This window comes from Sturnus vulgaris, chromosome 13 (genome assembly GCF_052056855.1).
Source record: "Sturnus vulgaris isolate bStuVul1 chromosome 13, bStuVul1.hap1, whole genome shotgun sequence".
NCBI classification, from domain to species: Eukaryota; Metazoa; Chordata; class Aves; order Passeriformes; family Sturnidae; genus Sturnus; species Sturnus vulgaris.
The window spans coordinates 1,153,397-1,169,061 of NC_142255.1; positions in this window are offsets into that span (position 1 = coordinate 1,153,397).

The following is a 15,665-nucleotide window of genomic DNA, read 5'->3' on the forward strand; positions in this document are numbered from 1 at the left end:
TGTAGGCAGAAAAAAAACCAATCAGATACTAGAGCAGGAAGAATTAAATTTCTGACAAAAATTCAGTCTAAAGAGTCATAACTTCAAGTTAGTCATAACTAAATGTCTACCAAATACTAAATAACTTTACTTTGCAACCTGACACAACCCAACCTAAATGCTTTACTGCAGATTTTTCCAAGCACCAACCACCAGCACAAGCCCTTCCAACCTGGATTTTTCCCTGGAGTTGCCACTGGAAGCCAACCATCCTGGCAGAGGGAGCAGCACTGCGCTGGGCTTGTGCCCGAGTGTCTGGGAGAGACTGAGCTCCTGCCTCCCAAGCCTGTTGGGTTTGATTTCAACAGCATGATGAGAACAAAGTACTTAACAAAACACTCCCTTGCTGGCCTTGGAGCAAGTGTCTCTCCTGGGTGACTCCCTCCTGCCTGTCCAGGAGATCCTTATAGCCAAGCCACACCACAGCACAGGCTGGACAAGCTTTCCACACCACTGCCCACATGGAAAGCTGCATTTTCCAGACTTTAACCGTAAGCCCTGGATTTAAGAAATCCCAAAGATTCTTGAAGGTGAAGATCTCCAGAGCTGATCTCTCACCTGCAGGCAAGGACAGATACCATAGCCCCAGCCCACCCTCCCCACTCACACCTCTTTAGGTAGGTGAGCTTCCACACAGGAAGCTGGGTTGGGGAGCTCATCTGGCTAAAACCAAGCCACAGGGAGTTAATTTTAAGCCTGGTTTGCTCCCCTGATCTGGTATGCAGCATGGCTGCACCAACCAGGCACTTCAAACAAGAAAATATTTATGAAATTACAACCTAAGCCTGCTTTAGAAGGATCCACAAGGCTTGGCAGCAGAAGCTGTGATCCACAAGCAGGTTGTGGGTTAAAGGAGCAAGAGGAACAGAGAGCATGATTCAGTTCCCAGCCCACAGCAGCAGCATCTCTGTGCCATCAGTCTGGAAAGGTGTTGCTACAACCTAGCACAAAGGTGTTCAGATAGCTGAGCTTTCAGATCTGGGAAGGCCAGCTAACAATCCAGCAAATAGGGTTTTTGTTACGCTGTTTTCTCAGAATGGTTAAGCAAATATGAACCAAGTCAGATCCCATTCCTACCACCTCCACAGCCGGGACAGCTCTCCATTTGCTCCCACATCTGGTTTCCACCAAAGCCTGAATACAGATGAAACCCCTCCCTGAATGTGGGCCCCAAGCAGCAGAATGGTAAGCCCAGCTCAGCTGTAAGTTCTCTTCACTGACAAAACCAGATTTACCCCATGGACTAGAGCTGACCAAGGCTGAAGTTCCAAACCAAATCGAAAGAAGGCAGAGAAAGAAGCCTTCAGATGACAAACAGGAAGGCAGCAGCCAGCATTCCTTTGCCTTTCACACTTCTCTGCACCTCCAATTGTAAAGGCTGGGAATTCCATCCCTGAAAATTAAGCCTCTCAAGTACTTCCTGCACACAAGACAAACAGATATCCAAGTGAAAGCTTTCAGCTGAGCCAAATGTATTCCCAAAGTGCAGTGGAGGTCATTAGGGACTTAGAAAAGTACTTGTTCAGCATAAACCTACTAGTAACAAGAGGTTTTTCTGCAACACAACTAAGCATCTCCCCTGTAATTTGAAAAGTTCCTGAAGTGGAGACTCTTGCTGCTGCATGATCTGTTCCACAACCAGATGAAGGAGTCTGCCTTATTCTATAACCACAAACACTTGAGCAGCTTGCAAACAGCTACTTCAGAAACCAAGAAAGAGGCACTGCAACAGTCTTGCTGCTCTACCTCTCCCTCTTCCAAGAGTAACAGAGACTGTCACAGAATTGCAGCACCAAAACCTGAGTGACAAAGCTTAGTACAAATCAGAAAACTGCTGGATCTTCGGGAACACTGCCCATCTGTAACCACAGCAGAATACAACACCTTTGGCCAAGTCCCTGCTCTGCAGAACACTGACCTGCTTCTATCTGCATATCTGCTACAAAACCCAATTACTAGAGCCACTTTCCAGTAGAGAGAAGCACTATGCTTGTGTAAGCAAAGACCTGGCAATGTGACACTTCAAGTCCAAAGGCCGACAGGAACAAGCAAAATAAGTGTGCATCTTCTGGGGCATAGGCGTGGAATTTCCCTATTCTGGATGTCTATGTGGCATCCAGTATTTCTTCGGGGCAGGCAGAATGAGTCTGCAGCTTCAGGTGAACTCTTGCAGTCTCACTCTGCCTCAGTACCTCCAAGTAAGCAGAGCTACCTTTTGGGTCTCTGCATCCTAGAGCATTTTGTTCCCTGATTCAAGACCATGCATGTTGGGTCAGTTGCATCCAGTGCTATCTGCAACGTTTCCTTGGGGCTGCAAGGAAGGAAGAGCAGAAGAATTCACATTACAGGTATCAGACACTTGTTGGACAGCTAAACAAGTGATAGGTTGTTAACTGCAATTGACTGCAGTTAAGAGCAAACAGGAAGCCGATTTAGTCATCGGGTAGCCTGGTTTTGCATTTGTCCTTCAGTTTTCCTTAAATAAAGCTGCCACAGAGTCATTAAAGCCTGATGGGGCACAACTAACAGCCTTTACACACTAAACTTAGCACCTGAAGCCTCTCACATCCAAAGGAAGTAATATAAGCATCTCCCATTCCTTCACAGAATGGACTGTCAAGTTAGAACAAAGTAACAGCTGTTTTGTTGCTGTTAAATGAGTAGAGCTTAATGACAGATCAATGTTGCTGGGACACTTGGGGTACCTACATGTCTTTGAAGTTCCCTTTAAACAAGGCACTGCCTTCAGCTGAAACCAGCAACAGGCATGCAAAAGCTCCCGTGGGAGCTTTAACCCCAGTTCTAAAGCTGGAAGTTGTGCCTACAGTTTCAAAAACTGGTGTAGGTAGCAGCACCTTCCACCCAGCAAGGCCCAGCTTTAAAGCCCAGCAAACAAACCACCAGCCAGTTAAGAAACTGGCCTTGCTCACATTCTTATTCAGAGAAGTGATAAACATATGCAAGAGCTTTTAAACCCCATTCCTCACACAGTAGCTGCTCCAGCAGCACCGCCAGGAGATGCAGATTCCTGCCTCTGTCAAGGCCACACCATCTCTCCTATCTCCAGCACCACACAAAAAGCCATTAAAGGTTAAGGCCTGCACTGAGGAGGCTCTGCCTTTCTCCAGAGAGGCCTGAGGCAGCCGGACAGGCTGTAGTTGTGAAGCACCATCCCCCTGTCCCAGAAGCCACCAGACAAGTTCTACAATGACAGCTTTCCTCACACCCTGCACCCCACAGTTTGGGAGAGCACCCTGAGCCTGGTGCTCAGAGGGCTCCTGGGGCAGCTACCCACAAACCTCAGGGGGGTGGTTTGCCGGCATCCCAGCACAGCTGGCTTTCGCAAGGCAATGAAGCTCACCATGGATTATCATCAGCTGCAAACTGATCTTTACCTGAAGTTGGATCTCTGTATGGCAAGCTGAACCTGCAGCAGCTCTGCCCACAACAGGATAACACTCTGACTGCATGGATCCAGGAGTGCTGAATCAGCCTATCCTCTCACATGCTCAGCCTGCTGCTGAACTGATCCCAGCATGGCTTCACTGTCAGCCCAGGAAAGTGTCTCCACACGTGCTTCCCCAATAGTATTAGTGAAAGGTCATGAACTTCTGCCATCTCTTCTCCACCACGTGTAATCCTCTTAGTGCTCAAAGGGGCTTCTTCAACAAAAGTCCAAGCCAGGATAAATTTATTTTGACTTGAAGATGACAACTGAAAAGCTTGAGGGACCACAAATAGATTAAAGTCCAAGCATTTACTGCTGGAATAAAGTATCTTTCCCAAGCTCTGCCATCAAAAGAGTTTAAGTTGTAAAAAGACAGTCTTTTCACCTGTTAGAGCTACTACATTCATGGTGGATCTCAAGATTCATTAAGCCTGCCCAAGCAAGGAGTTTCATCATCATCTAGTCTAACTACAGTTGTTCCTGCACAAAGTAAAAGCACCACAGACTCAAGAATTATTCAGAAGTGACTTAGAGCAATGACAAAACACCACAAGATGAAGGATATCTGCTCCATTGGTCATCTACCCAGAAGTTCACTCAAGGGCAAGGCAAACAGCTCCAACAACCTGTTCCAGGTTTAACCACCTGCCCAGGTACCTGCACTATATTCTGAATTTCAGCAATTAACTGCTTTTTAATTACAGCCATCAGGTGTGAATTTCTGCATAACCCAGGCCAAGGTCCAGGTGTCAAATTAATTCCCCCCTTTATAGATCATAGATGCCCCAGGATTCACATCCTTGCTGACACTGCCAGCTTTTTTTATGGAGAAAACTCATTAGCAACCTATGAAATATTAAGAGCAGCTCCTGCACTTTCCAACTTCAAAGACAGGACAAAGCTTGCAGAGCTGCCATATTCAGGCCCTCCTCACCTTCCCAGAGGTTCCAGCTCCAACATTATGGAAACAAGGCTGGGACTGCAGGAGACCAATAACTCTGAGCTGCTGATGCTTTGGCAGATGCTGACTCATTCATGAATTTACAGCTGATAAGAGAACAACCTGGGCCAGCAGTTATCAGTACCTTCACATTTCCATTAGCCCGAGGCAGCCCCCCTCAGCAGGGCCCAGTTTCCTCTAGGAAGTGAGGAATTCTTTCCTCACAACATCAAACATTTGTGTCACTATACAAGGGATTTGACACAAGCTAAAACCCTCCTGTCTGAGTAACTATTGCTGAGCAAGGCCCCCACACTGGTTCCCAGCACTCACTGGTAAGACTGGTCTTCAGCTGCCAGAGCAGGAAAAAAAGCTGCTTAGGGTGCCCCCAAGGTACAACTTTGATTACTCTGCAGCAAAAATAACATTTGCTAGAGGAAAGCACTTTTTTTTTTTTTTTTTTTTTTTTTACACACAAGTGCCAGTATACTTGCCCTATAAAGGTCTTCCACAGGACTTACTGATCACCTGAATTAAGTACTTTAACACCATTGGGAAACTCAAGAGTTTCCAGACAAGGCATCACCAGCAAGACACTAGTCCAGACGTCTCTAGGAAAAAACAGAGTAAGCAACAGAACAAGCAGAGATTTGCAAGCAGCACGTCAGTAAAAACTTCTGCTTCAGTGACAGGCAAACATCCCCATCCCTCAGAGATGAGTTTTCAAAGTCAAATACAGCACTGCAAGTTAAAATTGCTGTGCCAGCTCTTAAGCCCAGGCCCAAAACCAGAACCCACACCTTCACAGGATCAATCTGCTCTAGCAGGCAAAGACATCTCCTTTATAAACTAGGTTAACTTTGGCAAGCTGAAACTCAATCAGGAAATACCATGAACAAGGAAGCCAGAAATAACTCTTTCATGAACTTGCTGCAAGGAGATAAAAGAAAGCATTTCTGTTTATTTCTCCTTTTTACTTCCAGCACATCCAGATCAGATACAGCACTGGCCACTACTGCGACAGGAGACAAAAAAATAGCCAAACCAGCTCAGTCCAACAGCAAATCTCTAAATATGCACCACTAATCTGAACTGGTTAATAATCCCTACATCATTGCTCAGGAGTAGCCAGCATAGCCCCCAGTGCCACTTTAGCAGGCAGGTTTCAAGCAATGCTGGCCATGGATCCAGGCCTCGAACCAAGCAATTCACTTCCTGTGTTATTTCTGCAGTGCCAGCATGGGATCACATGGCCAGATCAGCCCCCAGTCAACACTGCTAAATCCTCAAATACCCAGGAGATTAAGCTGCACTGGAAGTCATCTGGTAGCAGTCATTTCGCTAGCCCAGAACAAAGTTGCACTGTACAGGCATCAAACAGATCCACACGGGGCCCAGACACCCATTTAGAGCTTTTCTGCACACCCATTTGATTAAACTTCAGATTACCCATCAGGCCAAGGAAACTCTGTCTCCATGTGACTGCAGAGAAACCTGCTCTGCCCACGGCACCCTGCAGGGTCATCAGCTGGGGAGCCCTTCCCACCTTCTTTTGGGACATATCCAGAGGGACCAGTTTGTTTGCAATAATGCCCCAAGTATTTCCTGACCCTGTAATCCAGAGCCTGGAGAGGGAAGAGCAATCCCCTTCAAGTGCCCAAATCCCTGGCACAAGCACTGCTGCTCAGAGGTGTGCTGGAAAAAGGAGTATCAGGCACAGGTACGTTTACTGGCAGATCTGGGCTGCTGCAGAGAGACAAAAATCACATCCTTCACTTGGATAAAAATAAGACCAGACCAAACTCTCTGCTTTGGCACAAAACTTCTGTCTTGAGGCAGCAGAACATGCCCACTCCCCTCAGCCTGGAGGAAACAGAAGCTTGCAGCACTGATTTCATCACACCAAGCTGGCTTGGCAGGGAAGTCTGCACCCACCTGCGCTCTTACATGCAGGTTAACTGACCTGTGGCAAATATGGTTTTTCAAATTTCTTCTGCAATTTCAATGTAGGAAGCAACTCAGCCTCGCTAACCCTGAGAGTAGATGAATCCTGCCTCCAGGCGAGGCAGACTAAACGAGTCTGCTGAGGGTAATCCCAGCAGGAATTGGCAAGTAAGGCAGGGAGCACTCACATCCTACCCACAGTGACCCATAGCACCACAGGGAGGCAAGCAAGCCTTCCCAGGCACCTCCACGCTGCCAGGGAATACATGGATTATTCATTTCAGGTACACAAGCAAAGCCCCCCAGTTCCAAACATGCCAACACCCACACTACTGAGGATTACCACCACCACCTGTTCACCAGGCCTCACCAAGTGCCTCCCCCCTCCAGCAGCCCCCCTCCATCACCTGGCAGGGCATCACATTTGGTTTTTGTGACAGGCGTGGTGCAGACTCCACTGAAATCCAGAGAGTTGTCCAACATGGCATTTATTCGTCGGAATATATTCGCATTGCTGCAAGTGGAAAGTGCAGGGGTATTCGGGCTATCCCAGCAGTCTTGTATGCTCCTCACAGGATCTTCTTTCTGGTAAAAAAGAACCAGTACGTATGTCAAATAAGCAAGTACTCAGCTTTCAACATATTGTGGAAAGCCTGGACTGCCTCCAATATTCACATTAGCTTAGATCTTAGCAACACTCAAACCCAATTCTTGGCATTAAAGAAGCAGTTAAGCAAACCAGTCAGCAATCTGCACACTGGATCAGACTGCCCATCACACACAGGTACCAGGGATGGACTTTAGATTGACAGCCACACCAAACCAGCTGGGTTGTGAACACAGCTCCCTGCTGTTTTTCTCTAGCACATCACAACCCAGCAGAGATCTGATTAATGAGGGCAGACACCTTCTACTCCAAAATCAGTTTCCTGACACCAAGGGACAAGTGGGATGCTCATGGCCCAGGGCACACACTACAAGGAACTGCAGCAGTTCCTCTTACAGCACAGCAAGGCTCACCTCACTACCCATCCTGGAGATGTGAACAGTATCTTGGACTGATCCAAGTCAGCAGCAATCAAGTTTGCAGAAAAAAATCTGAACACTGCTTCTCAGCTAATCAAACAGCCCCAAATCCTGAGGAAAGGCAGATCATCAAATCCTGATCTTCCCTTCAGGCAGCAGCCCCTGACCTCAAAGACAGTAACCCCAAACCAGCTCTGCTTTAGCACAACCCTCCACAGACACGGATCCACCAGCATCAAGGTTTTGCAACCATTCTAAAAAAGGATGACCTACGTAAAGCTTCTGCCTTTCTCATCTTCTGATCAGAAACATCAAACCCTCTCCTCCAGAGAACTGGGAAGAGCAGCTGCATTCCCAGCCCTGCTCACAAGCCACTGACATGCAGGCTCGTTCGGGAGCAGCTGCACTACATTCGAGCCTCCGACAATTTAGAAGCTGATAAGCTTCATTGCTACCAACGTTTTGAGGCCGAGGACAGGCCTACCCACCACCCAAAAGCCACCGCAGAACTCTGCTCCCGAACATGCTGAGCAATCGGTATCACCGGCATTTAAGACCTGCTTTAAAGAGAGGAGCAGGGAGGAACAAGTCTGCCAGTCCTGGCCTCTGGAGCAGAATACTGGTCATTAAATCAAGTTAAACTCAAATCTAAAGAACTGAAGAGCATCAAGTCTGGCAAACGAGCTCCTGCTCCTCCAACATACACCGAAGCTCTAAATTGGACCATTTGTACTTGTCAAGAAGACACTTAATACAGGCACCTCTTGGACGTGCTACTGCAAGTTTCAGGTGCCTCACTTACCTCCAGCTCTGCTTCACTCAAAAACAAGTCTGAAGCGCCGAGCCGGTTTTACTTTCAAATGACCCCTTGCCGATCATTCAAGGAGGCTGGTCTAAACTGAACTTCACATGGAGACGGGAATATAAACCCAGCCCATGCCTGGCACTTACATACCACCCTCAACCTCGTCATTAGACGTGCATGATCTGATCGTTTTCTCCAACGACCCACCACATGGCTAAAAAGCAAAGGAAATCCAGTCCTGGAAGCAGCAGGAATAAGCATGGTGCCTTTTCAGGCGCGACCTGAACAATTGCTGGAGAACTCCAGCCGTTTAGGACTATCAGCATCTCTTCAGTGCCAAGGGCTAGCTACTGAAGTGCTCAGAGCTGTGCAGGAAATTACGCTATGAAAAGCCAGTGTCCATAAAGGAGACAGAGGAGTCCTGCAACTTGGTTTAGATAAAGGAAGAGATTGTCCACTGGGGCACACGCCCACAGGGTTTTTCTCTCTCTCTCGGTTTTGGAGGGCCCAGCCTCCTTTTAGCCTAAACTCCCAGCCGCATGTTGCCCTCTTCCTTTCCCCACTGGCTGAGGTACTAGGAAGGTACAGCCTTCCCGAACTGCCTACCACATATTCCCCCTTTAAACACGTCATTTTCCCCTCAAAGTTCAGAAACTCAGGCTTGTACAGACCCTTTGTCTGTTCCAGGAGTCAGACTATCTGGGTTCTGTAACAAACCTGCGGCTTGAAGTTGGTAGAGACATTAAGAACCATTTCAAAGACGTTAACATTCATACCCTCACCCATGGAATTGTTTGTAAATACATGAGCACACATCAGAGCCCACCGCCAGACAAGGCGCCCATACTCTGGAACATTTACAAGAGTGAAACAGGTAAGGCTAAAAGCGAGCTGCAGGCTGAGAGAACAGGCAGAGAGTGCTTTAAGTCGTCTTTATAAAGAGCAGCTGGAGTACAGAAGCTCACATTACAAAAGCATTGCCAGTCATCTTTAATAAAAAGGAGTGCCGCATCAGGCTGCCTTGGCACAAGCATGAAACTCCGCCATTCTACTCCCGCTCCTGTAAAAGGACCACTTCCAGCGGGAGGCAAAGCTTTTCCCTAGGAATCTGCACTAGCGAGACAAAATAACCCGGAGCAGCCAGCTGAACGCCCCACCCATTCCTTCTCATTTAGCCTCCACAACTGGCAGCACCAGTCCTGCTCCAAACAGGAACCAGCGAGAACACAGCCAAGCTTTTCCTCAAAAATCCCTTCTGCTAGAGAGCTTTTAACCCTAGACTGTCACGGATATCCTGGGGATACTGCAATCATCCTGCACACAGGGCAGGGGGGACCTTACAGCACTGCAACCCCTTGTAGGAACGCTTGGGGCTCACCCCCTCCTCCCTCAACTCTAAAATAAGATATTCCTTTGAGAAGAGCTCTGCAGGTCTCCAGAGCACTTAGAGCCCAGAGAGGATGCTAGAAAGAGTCTGGAAACTGGAGAACCCACCCAAATGCTTCCATCTCGGAGTCCATACCAAATTTGGCCCAGTGAAACACCACACCCGAGACTGCATCTCTAGAGCCGGTACCACTCTATCACCCCCAGCGCCAAGACGAGCAACACAGCACTCCAGAGCCCAGGTATGATTCGCTTTCCCTGTCCCACCTTGAAGGATTTGGCAAATTCAACACACTGCCTCTCCAGGCTTCCCTGGAAGCCCTCCACACTGCAGTTACAAATTACAGATCCCCCTGCTTCCAGAGGTACAGCAGCACTGTACAGAGTAGAGTTACAGAGTGCAGCACTGGTGGGTCCTCCTGGCACCAGGTGAGACACCCTGGGGTGTAAACAGTGACCCAACAGCCATTCTCAGCCATTCCATCCCGCTACACCTCACAATCCCAATCCAAGTGGCACCGACAGTTTTATCAAGGGATGAACAAATCAGTGGAGATGATGATCCAGCTGACAAGTGCTTTAAAGCCACCAGGAATCAAACACCACTTCCTAATGTCTAGTAAGACACACAGTCTCTTCGACACCTGGAAGTTTCTAGGGAAGCCTCTGGATCAGAACCAAAAGAGAAGAGCAATTCAGCTGTCTGCAGCAGGCACATAGTGCCACAGAGGAAACGATTCTGAGACTGTAGGTTAAGTCACTGGAGGTCAGAAACACAGACCCAAGCAGCATCATACACAGACACACAGCAAGATGAGGTTCAGGCACGAGGGCAGTCCCCCACATCCTGACTCAACTAAGAACTTACATTCAAGCAGGAAAATACATCCCCAGAACAACAAGGTTTCAAGGAGGGTACTGAAAGGCTCCAGACCCCTCTTACAACCTAAACACATGGAATTGAGAAAAGGAGTGTCAAGAACAGGGAGGAGGTCCCCTCCCCCAGGGTAAGAGAGCACCAAGCAAGCCTTACCACTATGGCAGAGAGCTCTTGTTTGCCGGCTGTGCATCGGGAAACTAGCAGGTCCCTGGAGTTCCCATCCCACTAGCTCCAAGCAGACCCCACACCCTGCAGAGTTTACCTGCAGGAGGGCCCACCCCAGGCATAACCAGCAGCACTCGGTGGCACAACACACACCTGCACAGCAAAACACCCCGAAGTTGTCTAAGGTCAGTGGAAATGAGGAACCTCCAGAGCCCCCAGGCACACACACACCTGCAGGAAACCTAGTGATAATGAAATCCCAAGGCCAAGCAGATCCTGCAGCATCACAACAGCACTGGCACAGGATTAGGATAGTCTAATCCTTAGGGAAGTCATTAAATACGACTTGGCTGCCAATATGGCCAAGATGTGCATTAGCTCCTGGGGACGCTGTGGAACAGGCAAGGCTCATCCACCTCAGCTACAATCCAGCCTTGGCTTTTTACATCTTCCATAGAAATCTCACCCAGGCAGTGCCATGCTGATGCCCAGAGGGTTGTTGGAGCTGTACCCAAGAGGGCCTTCAATCCCAAGGCGAAATTTCAGATGCTGTTAAAATGGTGCCCATGTCAAAACAACCAAGCCAAGATGGCTCCATACTTTAATGAAAGGCAGCTCAGAAAATCGGTTTTTGTTGGTATGTTTTGCTTCGCAAGTTGAAGTCAGCTACACCCATGCAAAACACAATATTGGTGTAACTGTTTCCACCAAGCATCACACTCCCACCCCATCCCAAAAGGGTTAGGCAAGGCTGCACCAGCTCTCCCACCATCAGCAAGGCTAAAGTTAAGCAGCTGGCTGAGGATTTACTGAGTAGAGGCATCTTGAACACACCTGGTTGGAATTAAGACTGGTCTTAATTCACAGGGGAGCACTGACTTCACAACAACTCCAGTTTTGCCAAAACCCCTGTTTTTAAAGGCATTTCACTATTAAGGCAGCTATTTTTCGGTATTCTTTTGAAACAAAAGACTTTGAAGCCATCACTCACAAGCAGCTTTGTACACAAGCAATACCCAGAGCTTCCTGTTGCAGCAGATTGTCAAAGCAGAGTAAGGTTTTAATTGGTTTAGGGAGACTGTTCAACTGTTACTGCAGTTGAGACAAACTGCAGTAAAGCAACGGGGTCCTGGAGCTCTTCCCTGAGCTCAGCTGTACCTGAAGCCCCTCACCAGCACTCCAGGTGCCAGCACACCTTGTTAGCCCATGATACAAGCACCAGTAATGAGCATTAATTGGTTTCAGCTGGGGAACAGCAAAAGGTAAAAAAAAACCCTTTGTTTTTCAACAGACTTGTCTCAGAAGAGTCACCTTTGCCCATACTCAGTTATAAACTGAGTCTCCTGTGTCACCCCCCTGCCCCAGCCAGACACTACACAGAGCTTACAGCATATGGTTTAAGAATAAAACAACACCTTTGGTTACCTTATGCACTAAAAAAAAGGCAGCTTAAAAGTGAGAAAAAAAATACGACTTGCATGAGTACAAGTGCCCACTCCAACCAAAACATGCCCCCATGCAAACCTAAGCTCAGCACCTCCAGCCCAGCTTCATCTCCCTAAAACCCTAGGAAGAGTGGAATAATAGGTTACTAGGCTAGGATCCATTTTCCTCTGGCGTTTCCCTGAAGGCAGCAGGGGTCATTTGATGGCTTGCCTGAGCTCCTTCAGGTTCCTCGGGGGTACCTCAACAGCAGGACCCACTTGAGGCCAGTCCAAACGGAACGGGGATCCCTTATCAGCGTTCCAGCAGGAAGTGGGGAAGCCCCATCCACTGCTGTCCTGAGGGCTCAGGGGTCCGTCCCATCCCCTCTTCACACGGGTAAAACGGGCGGGAACACCACCCCCCCCCCCCCCCCCCACAGCAGCACCGCCGCCTGGAACCACGTGGCGGGGCGGCCTCGCGAGGCGGCACGTGCTCGCACTCACCGGCGGGAAGGCCATCGGCGGCACTGCAGGCGGGCGGTTCCGGAACGCGGCAGAGGCGATACAAGAAGACAGCAAGGACGGCGAGGACACCGGGCGCAGCGAGGGTTCTGGCTCGGCCCGCGGCTTTTATGGGCCGGGCCGGGCCGCGCCTGGGGCGGAGGGTGGGGGCACGGAGGGAGGGGAGGGGGCACCCCTGAGGGGCGGGGCTGCAGCGCATGCGCGCGGCCCGCGCCGGCCGCGTGGCGCCTGCCCGCCGCCATCTCTATCGGCCCGCTCCCGCCAGCGCCGCTCGGAGCCGCCTCGCCCCGGGCGCCTTGAGGGGATGGGGCTCCCACGGGTTAATGTGGCGTTACCCGAGGGATTCAGTCAGCCCCCCTGACGCATGAGACAGCGGCGGCGGCGGCGGCACTGTGCTGTCCGGCTTCAGCCACCCTCCCAGGGACACCTCAGAGCTGCCAGCTGCCACGTGCAGGATGTGGCACTCGCTGTGCCCCCTCCGTGAGGAGAATGGGATCCCCTAGGCATTAAATTGAGGTCCCCAAGGGCAGGCTTAGTGTCATCATTTCTTCACATGTGAGCTGTGGTACTGACTCAGCCCCCTCAGCCAGGATGGAATCCCTGAGCGGTTAAATCAGCCCCTCTGAATGGAATGGGGTGGTGGTGGCACTGTGGTGCCCAGGTGTAGCTCCTCTGGGACACCTCAGTATCAGAAGCTCTCCACTCATGGGCTGTGGTGCTCATGGAACATCCCAGGAGGGAATGGGTCTCCTGAGGGGTTAAGTCCCTCAGGGAGTGGAATGGTGGTGGCACTGCCCAGCTGGAGCTCCTCTGGGACATCTCAGCACTGGCAACACTCCATATTCCTCTGAGGAGAACAGGACCCCAAGGGCCAATGAGAGGACTTAAGAACTTAAATCAGCCCATCTGAGGGGTCTGGGATAGTAGTGGTTCTGACTCTTCGCTTCAGCACCCCTGGGGCCACTCACCACATGTACGCTGGGTGCTCACTGAGTGTGCTTTGAGGGCATGCAGAAATCACACTGGGAAAGGCCAGTGTCCATAAAGGAGACAGAGGAGTCCTGCAACTTGGTTTAGATAAAGGGAGAGATTGTCCACTGGGGCACACGCCCACAGGGTTTTTCTCTCTCTCTCTCTCTCGGTTTTGGAGGGCCCAGCCTCCTTTTAGCCTAAACTCCCAGCCGCATGTTGCCCTCTTCCTTTCCCCACTGGCTGAGGTACTAGGAAGGTACAGCCTTCCCGAACTGCCTACCACATATTCCCCTTTTAAACACGTCATTTTCCCCTCAAAGTTCAGAAACTCAGGCTTGTACAGACCCTTTGTCTGGTCCAGGAGCCAGACTATCTGGGTTCTGTAACAAACCTGCGGCTTGAAGTTGGTAGAGACATTAAGAACCATTTCAAAGACGTTAACATTCATACCCTCACCCATGGAATTGTTTGTAAATACATGAACACATATCTTTCCTATCAAGGGGAATGGGGTTCCCCAAGAGCAGCCTCAGTGCTAGCAACTCGCACACATAGGCTGTGATGCTCACTGAGCCCCTCACTGAGCTTAAATCAGTCCCGCTAAAGGGAATACAACGGTGGCATTGCCTGGCTGGAGCCCTTCTGAGGATGTCTTAGTGCCAGCAGCTCTCCATGCATGGGCTGTGGCACTGGCTGTGCTCCTTCTGATGAATGAGACCCCAAAGGGCTCTCAAATGAGCTCCCCCATGAAGTGCCCAGCTGAAGCCCCCCAGGGACACCTCAGCACCAGCACCTCTCCACACACAGGTTGTATCACTTGCTGAGCCCCCTCTAAGTGGATGGGACACCCCATAACTAAAAGTGGATTCCCTTAAGGGCAGTTCAATGCTTGCAGCTCCCTACACATGAGCTGTGACCCCTGTGAAGGGATAGGACCCCCAAGGGGTTAAATGAGCGCCTCTAAGGGGAATGGGACGATGGCATTGTGGTGCCTGGATGGAGCCCTCCAGGAGACACCTCAGTGCCAGTACCTCTCCACTCACTGGCTGTGGCACTCACTGAGCACCCCATGAGGGAATGGGACCCTGGAGGGATTAAATCAGCCCCTCTAAGGAGAATGACATGGTGGTGGTACTGCAGTGTCCATCTGGAGCCTTTACAGGGACACCTCAGTGCTGTCAGCTCCCACACACAGACTGGGTGTTCACTGAGCCCACTCTGAGTGGAAAGGAACCCACCCAAAGGGGTTAAAATGGGTTCCTCAAGGAAAATGGGGTGGTGGCAGTGCTGGGGTGCCTGACTTTAGCCCTTCCGGAGCCCCATTGGCTCCAGCAGCTCTCTGCACATATGCTCAGAACTCTCTGGGCTCCCCATGGGAGAATGAGACCCCTGAGGGCTTAAATCAACCCCCTAAGGGGAATGGAGTGATGGTACTGTGATGCCTGGCTGCAGCCTCCCTTCCGGGGACACCTCAGTGCTGGCAGCTCCCATGCACAGGCTGTGGTGCTCACAGATCCCCTCCCATGGGGGAATGGAACCCCCAGGGGGTTAAAGTGGGGTCCCCAAGGGTAGTCTCAATGTGCTGGCATCTCTCCAAACACAGGCTGTGGTGCTTGCTGAGCCTTTGAAGAGATAGGACCCCAAGGGTTAAATCAGCCTCCCTAAGGAAAATAGGGTGGTGGCATCATTGTGGCTCCCAGCTGCATCCTGTGGGGCAGCTGTTGCTTCACCCCTGTCCTTGTGGGAATGGGCTTTTCCCTTTGGAACAAGCACTTGACACCCAGTGGTTGGTGCTGCTGCTCCAATCCAGTGGCAGGGATTCCTCACCCATCCGAAAGGAAAGAATTTTTTCATCTCTTACCCGGAAAAAGCAGAAAGCCCCTCACCCTTTTTGTGGCAGCGGAGGCAGTTCGGGGTTCAGGCCTTCCTGCATGTCCTTTGCTCATCCTCTGCCTCTGGTGGCGGGCCTGGCTCTGTGCTGGGCTGCAGCTTTGGATGAAGAGAGCCAGTGCTCACTGAAATCCCACCCAGCCCGTGCTGGGAGGAGAGATCTTAATAAAGAGTCAGATTTCCCTTTTTTTTTTTTTTTTTTTTTTTTGTAATCCCAGTTTGGA